Source organism: Lucilia sericata, unplaced genomic scaffold (assembly GCF_015586225.1).
Source record: "Lucilia sericata isolate MDLA Ls3-8-SP2 unplaced genomic scaffold, ASM1558622v1 Contig000148F_arrow, whole genome shotgun sequence".
NCBI lineage: Eukaryota > Metazoa > Arthropoda > Insecta > Diptera > Calliphoridae > Lucilia > Lucilia sericata.
This window is the reverse complement of record NW_023994180.1, coordinates 11,396-23,978: the sequence shown is the minus strand read 5'-3', so window position 1 is coordinate 23,978 and position 12,583 is coordinate 11,396. Positions and strand designations below refer to the sequence as shown.

Sequence of the window (12,583 nt, the reverse complement as noted above, 5' to 3'; positions counted from 1 at the left end):
TGTTACAAACGGAATGACAAAATCAATATACCCCCAACTAAAATATTAGCTCCGTTTTATAATATACATATGTATATATATATATATATATATATATATATATATATATATATATATATATATATATATATATATATATATATATATCTATATATATATATATATATATATATATATATATATATATATATATGTACCTATATATATATCTATATATATATATATATATATTTTTTTTTTTTAATTTTTAGGAATGAAATTTCTAGAATTTAAATTTAATTTTTTTTTTCTTTCAATTTTACATCATACAAATCTTCCAACCCTGACTCTTCAGTCAAGATTAAAAAAAAAACAAGACAATTGAAAGATTTATGGCAGTATCACGATCCGATGTTTAAAATTTATTTTATGTACCTCCAACAAAAAAAATTCATAAAATAATTATTTTGAATAAGTATTACTTTTGCGTTTACTTTTTGCGGTTTACTTTTATAAGTTTTCAGAACATTAAATTCATTTTTTAATCCTGAGTTACTGCATTAAGCCCCCGACTACTCTATCTATAAGGAGTCAGAATATATATATATATATATATATATATATATATATATATATATATATATATATATATATATATATATTTTTTTTTTTAATTTTTAGGAATGAAATTTCTAGAATTTAAATTTAATTTTTTTTTTTTCTTTCAATTTTACATCATACAAATCTTCCAACCCTGACTCTTCAGTCAAGATTAAAAAAAAACAAGACAATTGAAAGATTTATGGCAGTATCACGATCCGATGTTTAAAATTTATTTTATGTACCTCCAACAAAAAAAAATTCATTAAATAATTATTTTGAATAAGTATTACTTTTGCGTTTACTTTTTGCGGTTTACTTTTATAAATTTTCAGAACATTAAATTCATTTTTTCAATCCTGAGTTACTGCATTAAGCCCCCGACTACTCTATCTATAAGGAGTCAGAATATATCGCCCTACAGGATTGGAATAATCCAAAAAGTCGTTTCAAGAAAAATGGATATGAATATTTAATGACATTTAACAATTTTTTTAATAACTTTTAAACAAATCAAGGGATTTTAAAAATCCAGATTCAGATAGTTGAGGTTAATATGTTTCTCATCTAACCATCATCAATGAAATTGAAAAATCCCTACAATTGTACAATAGTAAGAAATCTTTCCCCTTTTCCCTACACGTGAAACTTTTGTAAAAATTCTCTACAAAAAGGGAAAAATCCCTACACTTGGCATCACTGGTTATAACGCTCATATACTTACACAACATTTTAAAAATAATTTGTAAAACACAAACTGAAAAGTTACTCACTTTTTACAGTTTTCGCCTCTAAACCTTCCATTACAATTTGTATAACCCTAATGCTTTTTAAGTTTATATAAAGTAACGTTATACATACATATATTGCTGTTTTTATGCAAAAAATATTACTGTTTCATTAAAAGTTTCTATTATATATAATAGTTTTTGTTATTAGAAATAACTCATACATAAGTGGTGGCTACATTTTGCATTGAAACATCCTAAACAGAGAGTAAGCTAAAAAAAAAGATAATTTTTCCATCATTTCAAAAAATTTGTGAAGTAAAAAATACAACACTACAGATAAGCATAAAGGAAGTAATTTGTGAAATATGCATGACAGCAACTACTGACGGATGTTTCTAATAATAGTAATTAAAACTACATCAAGTTCTTTGTACTTATTTATATGGAAAAAGTTATTGAATTAAGTATTTACGTATATTATTGAGGATAATTGAATTTAATTTATGAGCCCATTTGAGGAATATATTTAGGGGAAACATTGGTTAAAAAAAATGCATTATAAATAAATATATAAAAACAAATCTATTGTACATTAATATGTTTATTATGTTGCAAAAAAAATCCGGTGGCGACTGTTTCTAGTATGGAATTTTTTGTTGCAATTATGTTTTGAACATGTGAAGTTTTAACTAACTAACTAACTAACTAACTACTACTAACTACTAACTAACTAACTAACTAACTAACTAACTAACTAACTAACTAACTAACTAACTACTAACTAACTAACTAACTAACTACTAACTAACTAACTAACTAACTAACTAACTAACTAACTAACTAACTAACTAACTAACTAACTAACTAACTAACTAACTACTAACTAACTAACTAACTAACTAACTAACTACTAACTAACTAACTAACTACTAACTAACTAACTAACTAACTAACTAACTAACTAACTAACTAACTAACTACTACTAACTAACTACTACTAACTAACTAACTAACTAACTACTAACTAACTAACTAACTACTAACTAACTAACTAACTAACTAACTAACTAACTAACTAACTAACTAACTAACTAACTAACTAACTACTAACTAACTAACTAACTAACTAACTAACTAACTAACTAACTAACTAACTAACTAACTAACTAACTAACTAACTAACTAACTAACTAACTAACTAACTACTAACTAACTAACTAACTAAATACTAACTAACTAACTAACTACTAACTAAACTAACTAACTACTACTAACTACTACTACTAACTACACTACTAACTACTAACTACTAACTAACTAACTAACTAACTAACTAACTAACTACTAACTAACTAACTAACTAACTAACTAACTAACTAACTAACTAACTACTAACTAACTAACTAACTAACTAACTAACTACTAACTAACTAACTAACTAACTAACTAACTAACTAACTAACTAACTAACTAACTAACTAACTAACTAACTACTAACTAACTAACTAACTAACTAACTAACTAACTAACTAACTAACTAACTAACTAACTAACTAACTAACTAACTAACTAACTAACTAACTAACTAACTAACTAACTAACTAACTACTAACTAACTAACTAACTAACTAACTAACTAACTAACTAACTAACTAACTAACTAACTAACTAACTAACTAACTAACTAACTAACTAACTAACTAACTAACTAACTAACTAACTACTAACTAACTAACTAACTAACTAACTAACTAACTAACTAACTAACTAACTAACTAACTAACTACTAACTAACTAACTAACTAACTAACTAACTAACTAACTAACTAACTAACTAACTAACTAACTAACTAACTAACTAACTAACTAACTAACTAACTAACTAACTAACTAACTAACTAACTAACTAACTAACTAACTAACTAACTAACTAACTAACTACTAACTAACTAACTAACTAACTAACTAACTAACTAACTAACTAACTAACTAACTAACTAACTAACTAACTACTAACTAACTAACTAACTAACTAACTAACTAACTAACTAACTAACTAACTAACTAACTAACTAACTAACTAACTAACTAACTAACTACTAACTAACTAACTAACTAACTAACTAACTACTAACTAACTAACTAACTAACTAACTAACTAACTAACTAACTAACTAACTAACTAACTAACTAACTAACTAACTAACTAACTAACTAACTAACTAACTAACTAACTAACTAACTAACTAACTAACTAACTAACTAACTAACTACTAACTAACTAACTAACTAACTAACTAACTAACTAACTAACTAACTAACTAACTAACTAACTAACTAACTAACTAACTAACTAACTAACTAACTAACTAACTAACTAACTAACTAACTAACTAACTAACTAACTAACTAACTAACTAACTAACTAACTAACTAACTAACTAACTACTAACTAACTAACTAACTAACTAACTAACTACTAACTAACTAACTAACTAACTAACTAACTAACTAACTAACTAACTAACTAACTAACTAACTAACTAACTAACTAACTAACTAACTAACTAACTAACTAACTAACTAACTAACTAACTAACTAACTAACTAACTAACTAACTAACTAACTAACTACTAACTAACTAACTAACTAACTAACTAGCTAACTAACTAACTAACTAACTAACTAACTAACTAAATAACTAACTAATATTAAAACTATATTGCGTGCCACATTTCAGGACTTTTGTAACGTATAAATGTGTTCAAAATATGTTGCCATAGTTAGCTCCGACAGCATATAAATTCCGCGTCAATAGACCTACTCATACTTTGAAGTGAAGTGTATACCCGACTGTGCGCTCTTCATCGACTGAAACAAATTGCAGTTGAACAGGCCAAGGTTTGGATTATAAAGTAGAAAAAATAACTTTTAGCGGACATTTCAACATGTTGCCGAGTATTTTTATGATATAATATTACGCTTTTATGCCTGGCCACTGCAAAGGAATAAATTGCATTTAGTATAGGTTTGCTGTGATAGGAGTTATCGTGATGAATTCATATTTCAACTCAAATATTGATTTGGTGCAAAACTGATTATCTTTTAAATTGCTTAATTACCATTTCCGACATGCGAAATCATCTTCATTTCAATCCTGATTTTAGATTCTGTCTATCATAATTATTTTGAAATTGCTGCTTGAGCAGCTCCTAAGAATTTTTCTTGCTCCTGTTTAGCAAAACACAATCTTTATATGTGATCTTAGCCTTCCGTGTCAAAGAAGAAAAAATAACCAGAATCATATTCTTCACTTTGTTCCGTACATTGGCATACAAAATTATTGACCAGCACCGGCCTATAAACATTTATATGTGTTTTACCTTTTTTAATTCTCCCTAAAGGAAACTTCCTTCAAAAACAATGTATTAATATTTTTCATATTACATTTTAATGTTAAAGATTTATAAAATTCGTAATACTCCAATGAGCCGGTCGCTCCTAGATTTACAAATATTTGCTTTAATTATAAAAACATTATTAGTTTCTACGTGATTGTTTAAAATTCATTACCACCCTATACGAAGTTATTTATCTTCCATCTTGGAACATTGTGAAACATCTTATATATCTTCGATTATATAAACTTTTCATAAAAAAAATTCCGAAAATTTAAGTATTTCAGTATCACGTTTGAATTACTTTACACGTACATACCTTTTTCGTATCACAAAAATATTTACGGTTAAAAAGCGTATACTATTAATACGTATATATGTATGTACTGCTTTCTTTAAGGTCATTGTATTGTATAAAAAATCAATTCAAAATACTAAAAACGTGCCAGTTTAGGCCTTTTTTGTTTGCATTTTGATTTTGTGTTTTTATAAAATTTTTCTTTTTTACTGAAAACACTTCCTGAGGATTAAATAAACTGAGTAGCGAGATTTCAAAACTGCTAATATTTGTTTGTTTACTTTTGTTCTTATTGTTGCTGTCATTATTATTAATGGTTGGTTAGGGCACGGAGAAGGACCTGTAAAAAAGCACATTATTTACACAACTAATGTAATTATGAGCAAGAGCAGTGTAAAGGCAACAATATAAGTATCAGGACTTTCATAGGCACAAGTACTGGAATTAATGTAAAAAATTTAAATTTATTACGTCAATTTACATTGAAAGCAAACAGCGAAAATTCAGATGAATTACATTTAAAATAAAAGGGGATATAAACAATAATTACTGTTTAAATTTTTTGGACTAATATTTTAAAGTGAATTTTTGTTACTCATACGTAAGGTGAGCTAGTTTACCTTTTTAAATTTAATAGAATTTTGCACTTGATTAATTGATATAGGGGGATTTCATTGAAAACGATGTCTTCAGATCGGAATAAAATTGGCACCAAGGGTAGTCGTAATGGGTAGTAGTTCAGAAACAATTTTTCAGCATGATCGTTTAAGTACTCTCTGACTTATAGTGGGTTAAATTTTGACAAATTTTCAAATTTTGTTCTAAGCTAAATTTGTTCCAAATAGACATTTTTTAGTCCTTACGATGCGGTATATAGTAATCAATTAAAACTTATACTAAAAAGAAGTGATATTGTCAACACTTTGTATGTCATCATAAATAACTCAATGTATTATAATTTTTAAAAGCTTTATAATAAAATTTAACTGCAATAAAAGCTGTACAAAAAAAATCAAAATAATAAAACTCTATTAAAGGAAATAAAAAAAAATAAACCTGAAAATTTTCCAGCCATTTGAAATCCATTTTCATCAGAAATAGGTTCAATCTAAAATAACATCAACATCAGAAAATTGTTGGAAAATAACAAAGGAACAAAACTAAATAGATTTTTCATATAAAATACAAAGAAGAAACAGAATACTAAAATAGCTTGCAAAAGTAGTATTTCCTAAATCTTTGAAATATGTATGAATAAGTACATGTCTTTTCTTTAAATATTTTCTGGCTCTGTATTGATTCACCATTTTCATTGTATGCCGAATATATTTACGTTATAGTTGTTACTAATTTGATATTATTCTATTTTACTAAGAAGAACATCATTTACAAGGTAATGACCTATATATACATTTATTGATAAAATTGATTATTATCTGTTATATGAACACAAATCTACTTCAAAAATTAACCGAATCTACTTCAAAAATTAACTGAACTTTTTACACCCTACACCACTATAGTGGGGAGTATATAATGCGTTTGTGCTAATGTTTGTAACGCACAAAAATATTGGTTCTATACCCACCTTAAAGTGTACCGATCGACTTTCTGAGTCGATTAAGACATGTCCGTCCGTCCGTCTGTCCGTCCGGCTGGTTGGCTGTCCATGTAAACCTTTTGCGCAACTACAAGATATTTTGATAATATTTGAACCACACGAGTTTTTCGCTACAAGGACGATGCCTATTGAAAATGGTTGAAATCGGTCCATTATTTAACCTAGCTTCCATACAACTAGACCTACAACTAGGCAAATGGACTGACAGACAGACATAGCTAATCCGCTATCTATAAGAATAAAGTATATATACCTAATGAGGTCGGAAAATTGGAAATTAAAAACGGTATATAACAAATTTGGTGTGATTGCAATCTGGGGAAAAAGGTGCTACCAGTACCTCTAGTCTGAAGGGATATATACAAATGTATCCTCGGCCTTTTCTTGGAAAGATTTGATCTTGGTTAGAACCAGAGAGCCATATAATCATGTATCAAGGGAACCGGTATTAGTTAGTTAGTTAGTTAGTTAGTTAGTTAGTTAGTTAGTTAGTTTTAGTTAGTTAGTTTAGTTAGTTAGTTAGTTAGTTAGTTTTAGTTTAGTTAGTTAGTTAGTTAGTTCGTTAGTTAGTTAGTTAGTTAGTTAGTTAGTTAGTTTAGTTAGTTTAGTTAGTTAGTTTAGTTAGTTAGTTAGTTCGTTAGTTCTTTCGTTCGTTCGTTATTAGTTAGTTTTGTCGTTAGTTTCGTTCGTTCGTTCGTTCGTTCGTTCGTTCGTTAGTTCGTTCGTTCGTTCGTTAGTTCGTTCGTTAGTTCGTTCGTTAGTTTTTTCGTTCGTTTCGTTCGTTCGTTCGTTCTTTAGTTCTTCGTTTAGTTCGTTCGTTCTTTAGTTCGTTGTTCGTTCGTTAGTTCGTTCGTTCGTTCGTCGTTCGTTCGTTCGTTCGTTAGTTCGTTCGTTTGTTCGTTTTCGTTCGTTATTTCGTTCGTTTTCGTTCGTTCGTTCGTTCGTTCGTTCGTTCGTTCGTTCGTTCGTTCTTGTTCGTTCGTTTCGTTCGTTCGTTCGTTCGTTCGTTCGTTCGTTCGTTCGTTGTTCGTTCGTTCGTTCGTTTTCGTTCGTTCGTTCGTTTCGTTCGTTCGTTCTTCTTCGTTCGTTCGTTCGTTCGTTCGTTCGTTCGTTCGTTCGTCGTTCGTTCGTTCGTTCGTTCGTTCGTTCGTTTTCGTTCGTTCGTTCGTTCGTTCGTTCTTTTCTTTCTTCGTTCGTTCGTTCGTTTTCGTTCGTTCGTTCGTTCTTTCGTTTCGTTCGTTATTGTTCGTTCGTTCGTTAGTTCGTTCGTTCGTTCGTTCGTTCGTTGTTCTTGTTCTTTCGTTCTTTCGTTCGTTGTTCGTTCGTTCGTTCGTTCGTTTTTTCTTTCGTTTCGTTTCGTTTCGTTCGTTTTCTTCGTTTTCGTTGTTCGTTTCGTTCGTTCGTTCGTTCTTTCTTTTTTCGTTTCTTTCGTTTCTTTTCGTTCTTTCGTTCGTTTCTTTCGTTCTTTTTTTTCGTTCGTTTTGCGGAGGATGAATAACATCAAATCCGAAGAAACACCTAGGCCTCTATCGGGCCTGTTGTGCGCTCCTTAACCAGTGCCTCAGTGGGAATCGAACCCACCACCTCCGGTCTACCAGACTAGAACACTAACCACTAACCTACCGGAGGCCGGTAACCCATTGGGTATAATATCGGAGTTTGTCCCGGTTATTGGAGAGGTTCCTTCGTGGTGCACTTAGATCCAGTGATTTAAACCCAAACTCGCGGGAAGAGAATGTTGGTAAGAGGACTGACACACTGTTAAATCTATATTTTGAGATAAGTTTGATGCTATTGCCGAATGATAAATGAGAAGTGCGCTTGGTTGAACGTTGATGGTTGTATCTAATTGAAGAGATACGATTAAATTTTCTTGCTTGTCAAGCTATGTTCCAGATTTACTCTGTTCAAATTTGACATACCACACAGTAGGAACTTGTCTTTGGCTTATTTGATGAACTAATATTTCGGTCTGCCGATTACGTCTCTAGGTGTTGTTGCAGAATCAACACATTCCATAACATCTGCGTAATTGTAAACAGAAGTGATGTTTTTGCATCTCGAAAGTTACGCAACGGGGCAGCAATGGTCAGAGATTAAATACCTCGAGTATGAGTGTGAGTAAGGCACAGAAAGGGACGGTGGTGAGTTGTCTAACAGCTCACCCAGAGGTTATAAACCACCGTAATGGCTGGTGTTCATGTAAAGCTTTTCTACTTACACCCGTTTAACGAAGGGGAAGGGCATAATAATTGAGGTCATTCATATTTATTTGTATATACCGATTTGGATTTTTTACAAAAACACACACTCAATTAAAATCCAAATAGATATTCGATTAATAAAAATATTTCACAAAAACTATTTATTGGAGAATTATTTATTATATGAATTTTTACCTATAACGATAAATTTTAAAAACCATTTTAAAATATTTCTATTTAAATATATTTACATACATAATTCTTTAATTTTTTCTATTTACAGCCACAAAATTTCCTAAAAAGTAAAAATAAATTCTAAAAGAAAGAAAAAGCGAAAAATATTACATAAATTTTCATAACTAAGATTTAATAGTCTTCATGAGTACAAGCATACGCCAGCAAAATTTACAAAGTCTAAAAAATATAGTAAAAGACCATAAAAAGAAGAAATAAATGGAGATTTAAAATAAAAGTACTTTTTGTGTAAACAAAAAAAAATAATATCAAAGAAAGAGGAACTAAATACTAAAAAGACCAACTCAAGTAATGGATATTTAGAGCCACTAAAAGTTAAATTAAATTTATAAACCAAACACGTAGAGTTTTATTTATTTCTGCCATCCTTCAAACAGAATGTTGTTCTCTATTAAAGGCTTGTTAGTGGAGAAAAAAAATAAAATCAAGAAAAAAATCTTCCAAAAAGATATAATATAACTGCAGGCAACTAAAAAATCTAAAGAACGATCTACATTATAAGATTTTCTGCAGCTCTCAAGACGCAACAAAAGCCAAACAAATATTCCCTGAAGCAAAAATAAAGTTTTACCTACTAACTACAATCATACCTTGTATTTTCAACTCCAGGGTATATAACTACTAATATATATATGTATTTCTATCTTTGGCAGCTTATTGATTTCTTTACTTCATTATATACACAATCATTAATATTTTGGCAAAATTTCAATATTTTAATACAATTTAAGGCAGATAAGGAGACAGCGATAAATTTAGCAACCTGGCCAACGCCAAGACAAGAATAATAACTATTTAAATACTTTTAAGTATAATAGTTTCAAAAAATAGAAAAAAAGCCCATGAAAATAGCCATTTGAAAAAAACTGACAGCTACTCCAACTAAACACAAACTGAAGTAATCAAAAACATATCAACAAATTTAATTTATCAAGTCAAACAATCGGCTGGAAATTAAAACAAAACTAAGCAGAAGCGAAATATACAACAAATACACACTATTTTAATGATCACTCTATTCATTTTGCAAAGCCAATAACAGAGGAATAAACCAAGCAATAAACCAACTGCAAGCAACAACAGCATCCGCCAAAATAAAAAAAAAAAACAGCAACTGCAACAACCCAGTGATAAACGCCTCTGATTATTGTCCTATAGACAAAATCACACAATTAATCTCAAACAATCACTCGTACTTAAACAGTTTAACATTTAAAGGAAAATAGTTCTACCTTTCATAGTGGTTTTAATAAACTGTTATATTTGCTCAACTGTGTTGCTAGGTGCTGTGTATGAGTGAGTAGTTTTTTGGTTAAATGTCTGTGGTTGAATTAAATTAATCTGAATTTTCGATGTGGAATTTCATTACCATCAGGTGAGTTGCTTTCATTGTGTACTTTTTCAATGAATATTTTACAAAGACAGTTAACTATTTATTATTTCTGGGATAAACGAACCGACAGACATTCAGATACTACTACAAGCCAGCAGTCACACAACAAAAGTTTGTTTTTATATCAAAAAAATTATGGTAAAAGTAAAAAATTGATAACACATCGAAATATTGTTCAAAGACCCGCAAAAGTATATGTATTCTGGGTACTTATTAAATTCTAAGACGATCTAACCATGTCTAACTGTCTGTCTGTCTGTCTGTCTGTCTGTCTGTCTGTCTGTATGTCTGTATGTCTGTATGTCTGTATGTATGTCTGTATGTCTGTCTGTCTGTCTGTCTGTCTGTCTGTCTGTCTGTCTGTCTGTCTGTCTGTCTGTCTTTCTTTCTGTCTGTCTGTCCGTCTGTCTTTCTGTCTGTCTATCTGTCCATCTATCAAAAACCGATGGTGATCGTAAAACATTGATAACACATCGAAATATTGTTCAAAGTATATTTATTGTGGATTCTTATTAAATATTAAGACGATCGAACCATGTCTGTCTGTCTTTCTGTCTGATGAAAGCACTTTACGGTTCGAACGAATGAACTGAAGGGTTGAACTTTAACACAAATATTCACTATAGGAATATTTTTTTATAACGATTTTAACTCTAATTACTGTATTAAAAATTATAATATTAGCGATGAAATTCTACATAAACCAATGCTCTACAAACTAAAATCAATGTACAAAATTTTATGAGGATCTTTCTACAATGTTCGAGATAATGAGTTTGACGAAGTAGTATGATGTACATAAGTATGCTTTTCAAGTATCTGATGTGGTTTCGTTTACCCACGTTATGGATTTAATTCTTTTATAACAAATTTTCAATTTTTACTTTCTTATTTGTTTTTAAAATTAATTTTCTAGTTTTGCGTTTTTGTTTATTTTTTATCTTTTAGCTTAAACTCCGGGACATCCATGAACGCCGATGGTTTGGGTTACATTTCTATTATACTTGACCTCGGTTTCGGGAAACCATAAATGGAAGGAAAATTTGCATTAATCTCTACAGAAACTGAATAAATTTAACTTCCTTATATATGTATATATTTTTTTCTTTGCAGGAATCAATGAACATTTCGATTATAAAATAATTGCTTGTTAATTGTGACAAACTCCCGTAGTTTGTGATTGGTATATTTGTTGTTCCCATTAGATGACCAAACAAATTATATAGCAAATGCATATTTCAGGTTAGAATTGTAGTTGGAATATGGTTTCAAGTAAAAATTATATCTAAAAAAAATTTTGTGTTTAATTTACTTAAATATTTATATTTATGGAAGATATGACACGTAAGTACTAACCAACAAAATAAGAACTTCCAAAGAAGCGAAAGAGAGGTAGAATTTATTCCATAGAAATACTGGAAAAGACCTGAAGAAGTGATGATTTTAACACTGGCTTGTCATAGGAGGGATGTCCTTTTTATTTGATTCCAAATTCACTACTTCTGAAGTCATTCTCAAGAAGTAATTTTAATGCTCTTCTTTGGTTATTCGGTAGAGAAATTGCGGTATTATAGAATATAACTAATTTGACTTAAATAATATTAACATTAATTAGGGTAATAGAAACATTTAATACAAAAGCCCAAATATAAAATGTTTATCTCATAAAAATGTTAGAGCCAAAAATATATTTTTAACATTGAAAAAAATAGAATTATTTTCACTTTTTCGAAAGTCTTTAAACATCACTTCCTCAGAAGGTAAAAAATTCAATTAGTGCTACTTTTGAATTGGTGATAAAGGTTATTCTTTTTACTGGGTAATTTGCTTAAATAAAAGAGGAAATATAATATTCCAGAGAAAATTTAAATATTTTATGGATTTTACGGGCATAGCCGACCATATGATACCCTAATCCAGCGAGTATGTTAAAAAATGTAGATTATTTTTTTAATAATAAAGCATTTATTTTGATTTTTACTTTAATTCAGAAATATTTTAACAATTTGTTGACAAAAAAAGAAAATTTCTAAAATAGTGTGATAGGGGGTTAATATCTTGAAAATGACACCCAGACGGACGGACATAGCTAAATCGACTCAG

The 12,583-nt window shown here is 29.3% G+C and overlaps 1 long non-coding RNA gene across 1 annotated transcript in view; it reads left to right on the top strand.

The window, feature by feature from the left end:
• LOC119601199 overlaps positions 1-11,753 on the top strand; it is a 34,757-nt gene extending 23,004 nt beyond the window's left edge. Inside the window, exons 2-3 of the long non-coding RNA XR_005231195.1 lie at positions 9,116-10,462; positions 11,429-11,753. This is a non-coding gene — a long non-coding RNA (uncharacterized LOC119601199). The remainder of the gene's footprint in view (positions 1-9,115; positions 10,463-11,428) is intronic.
• Positions 11,754-12,583: the final 830 nt, after the last annotated feature.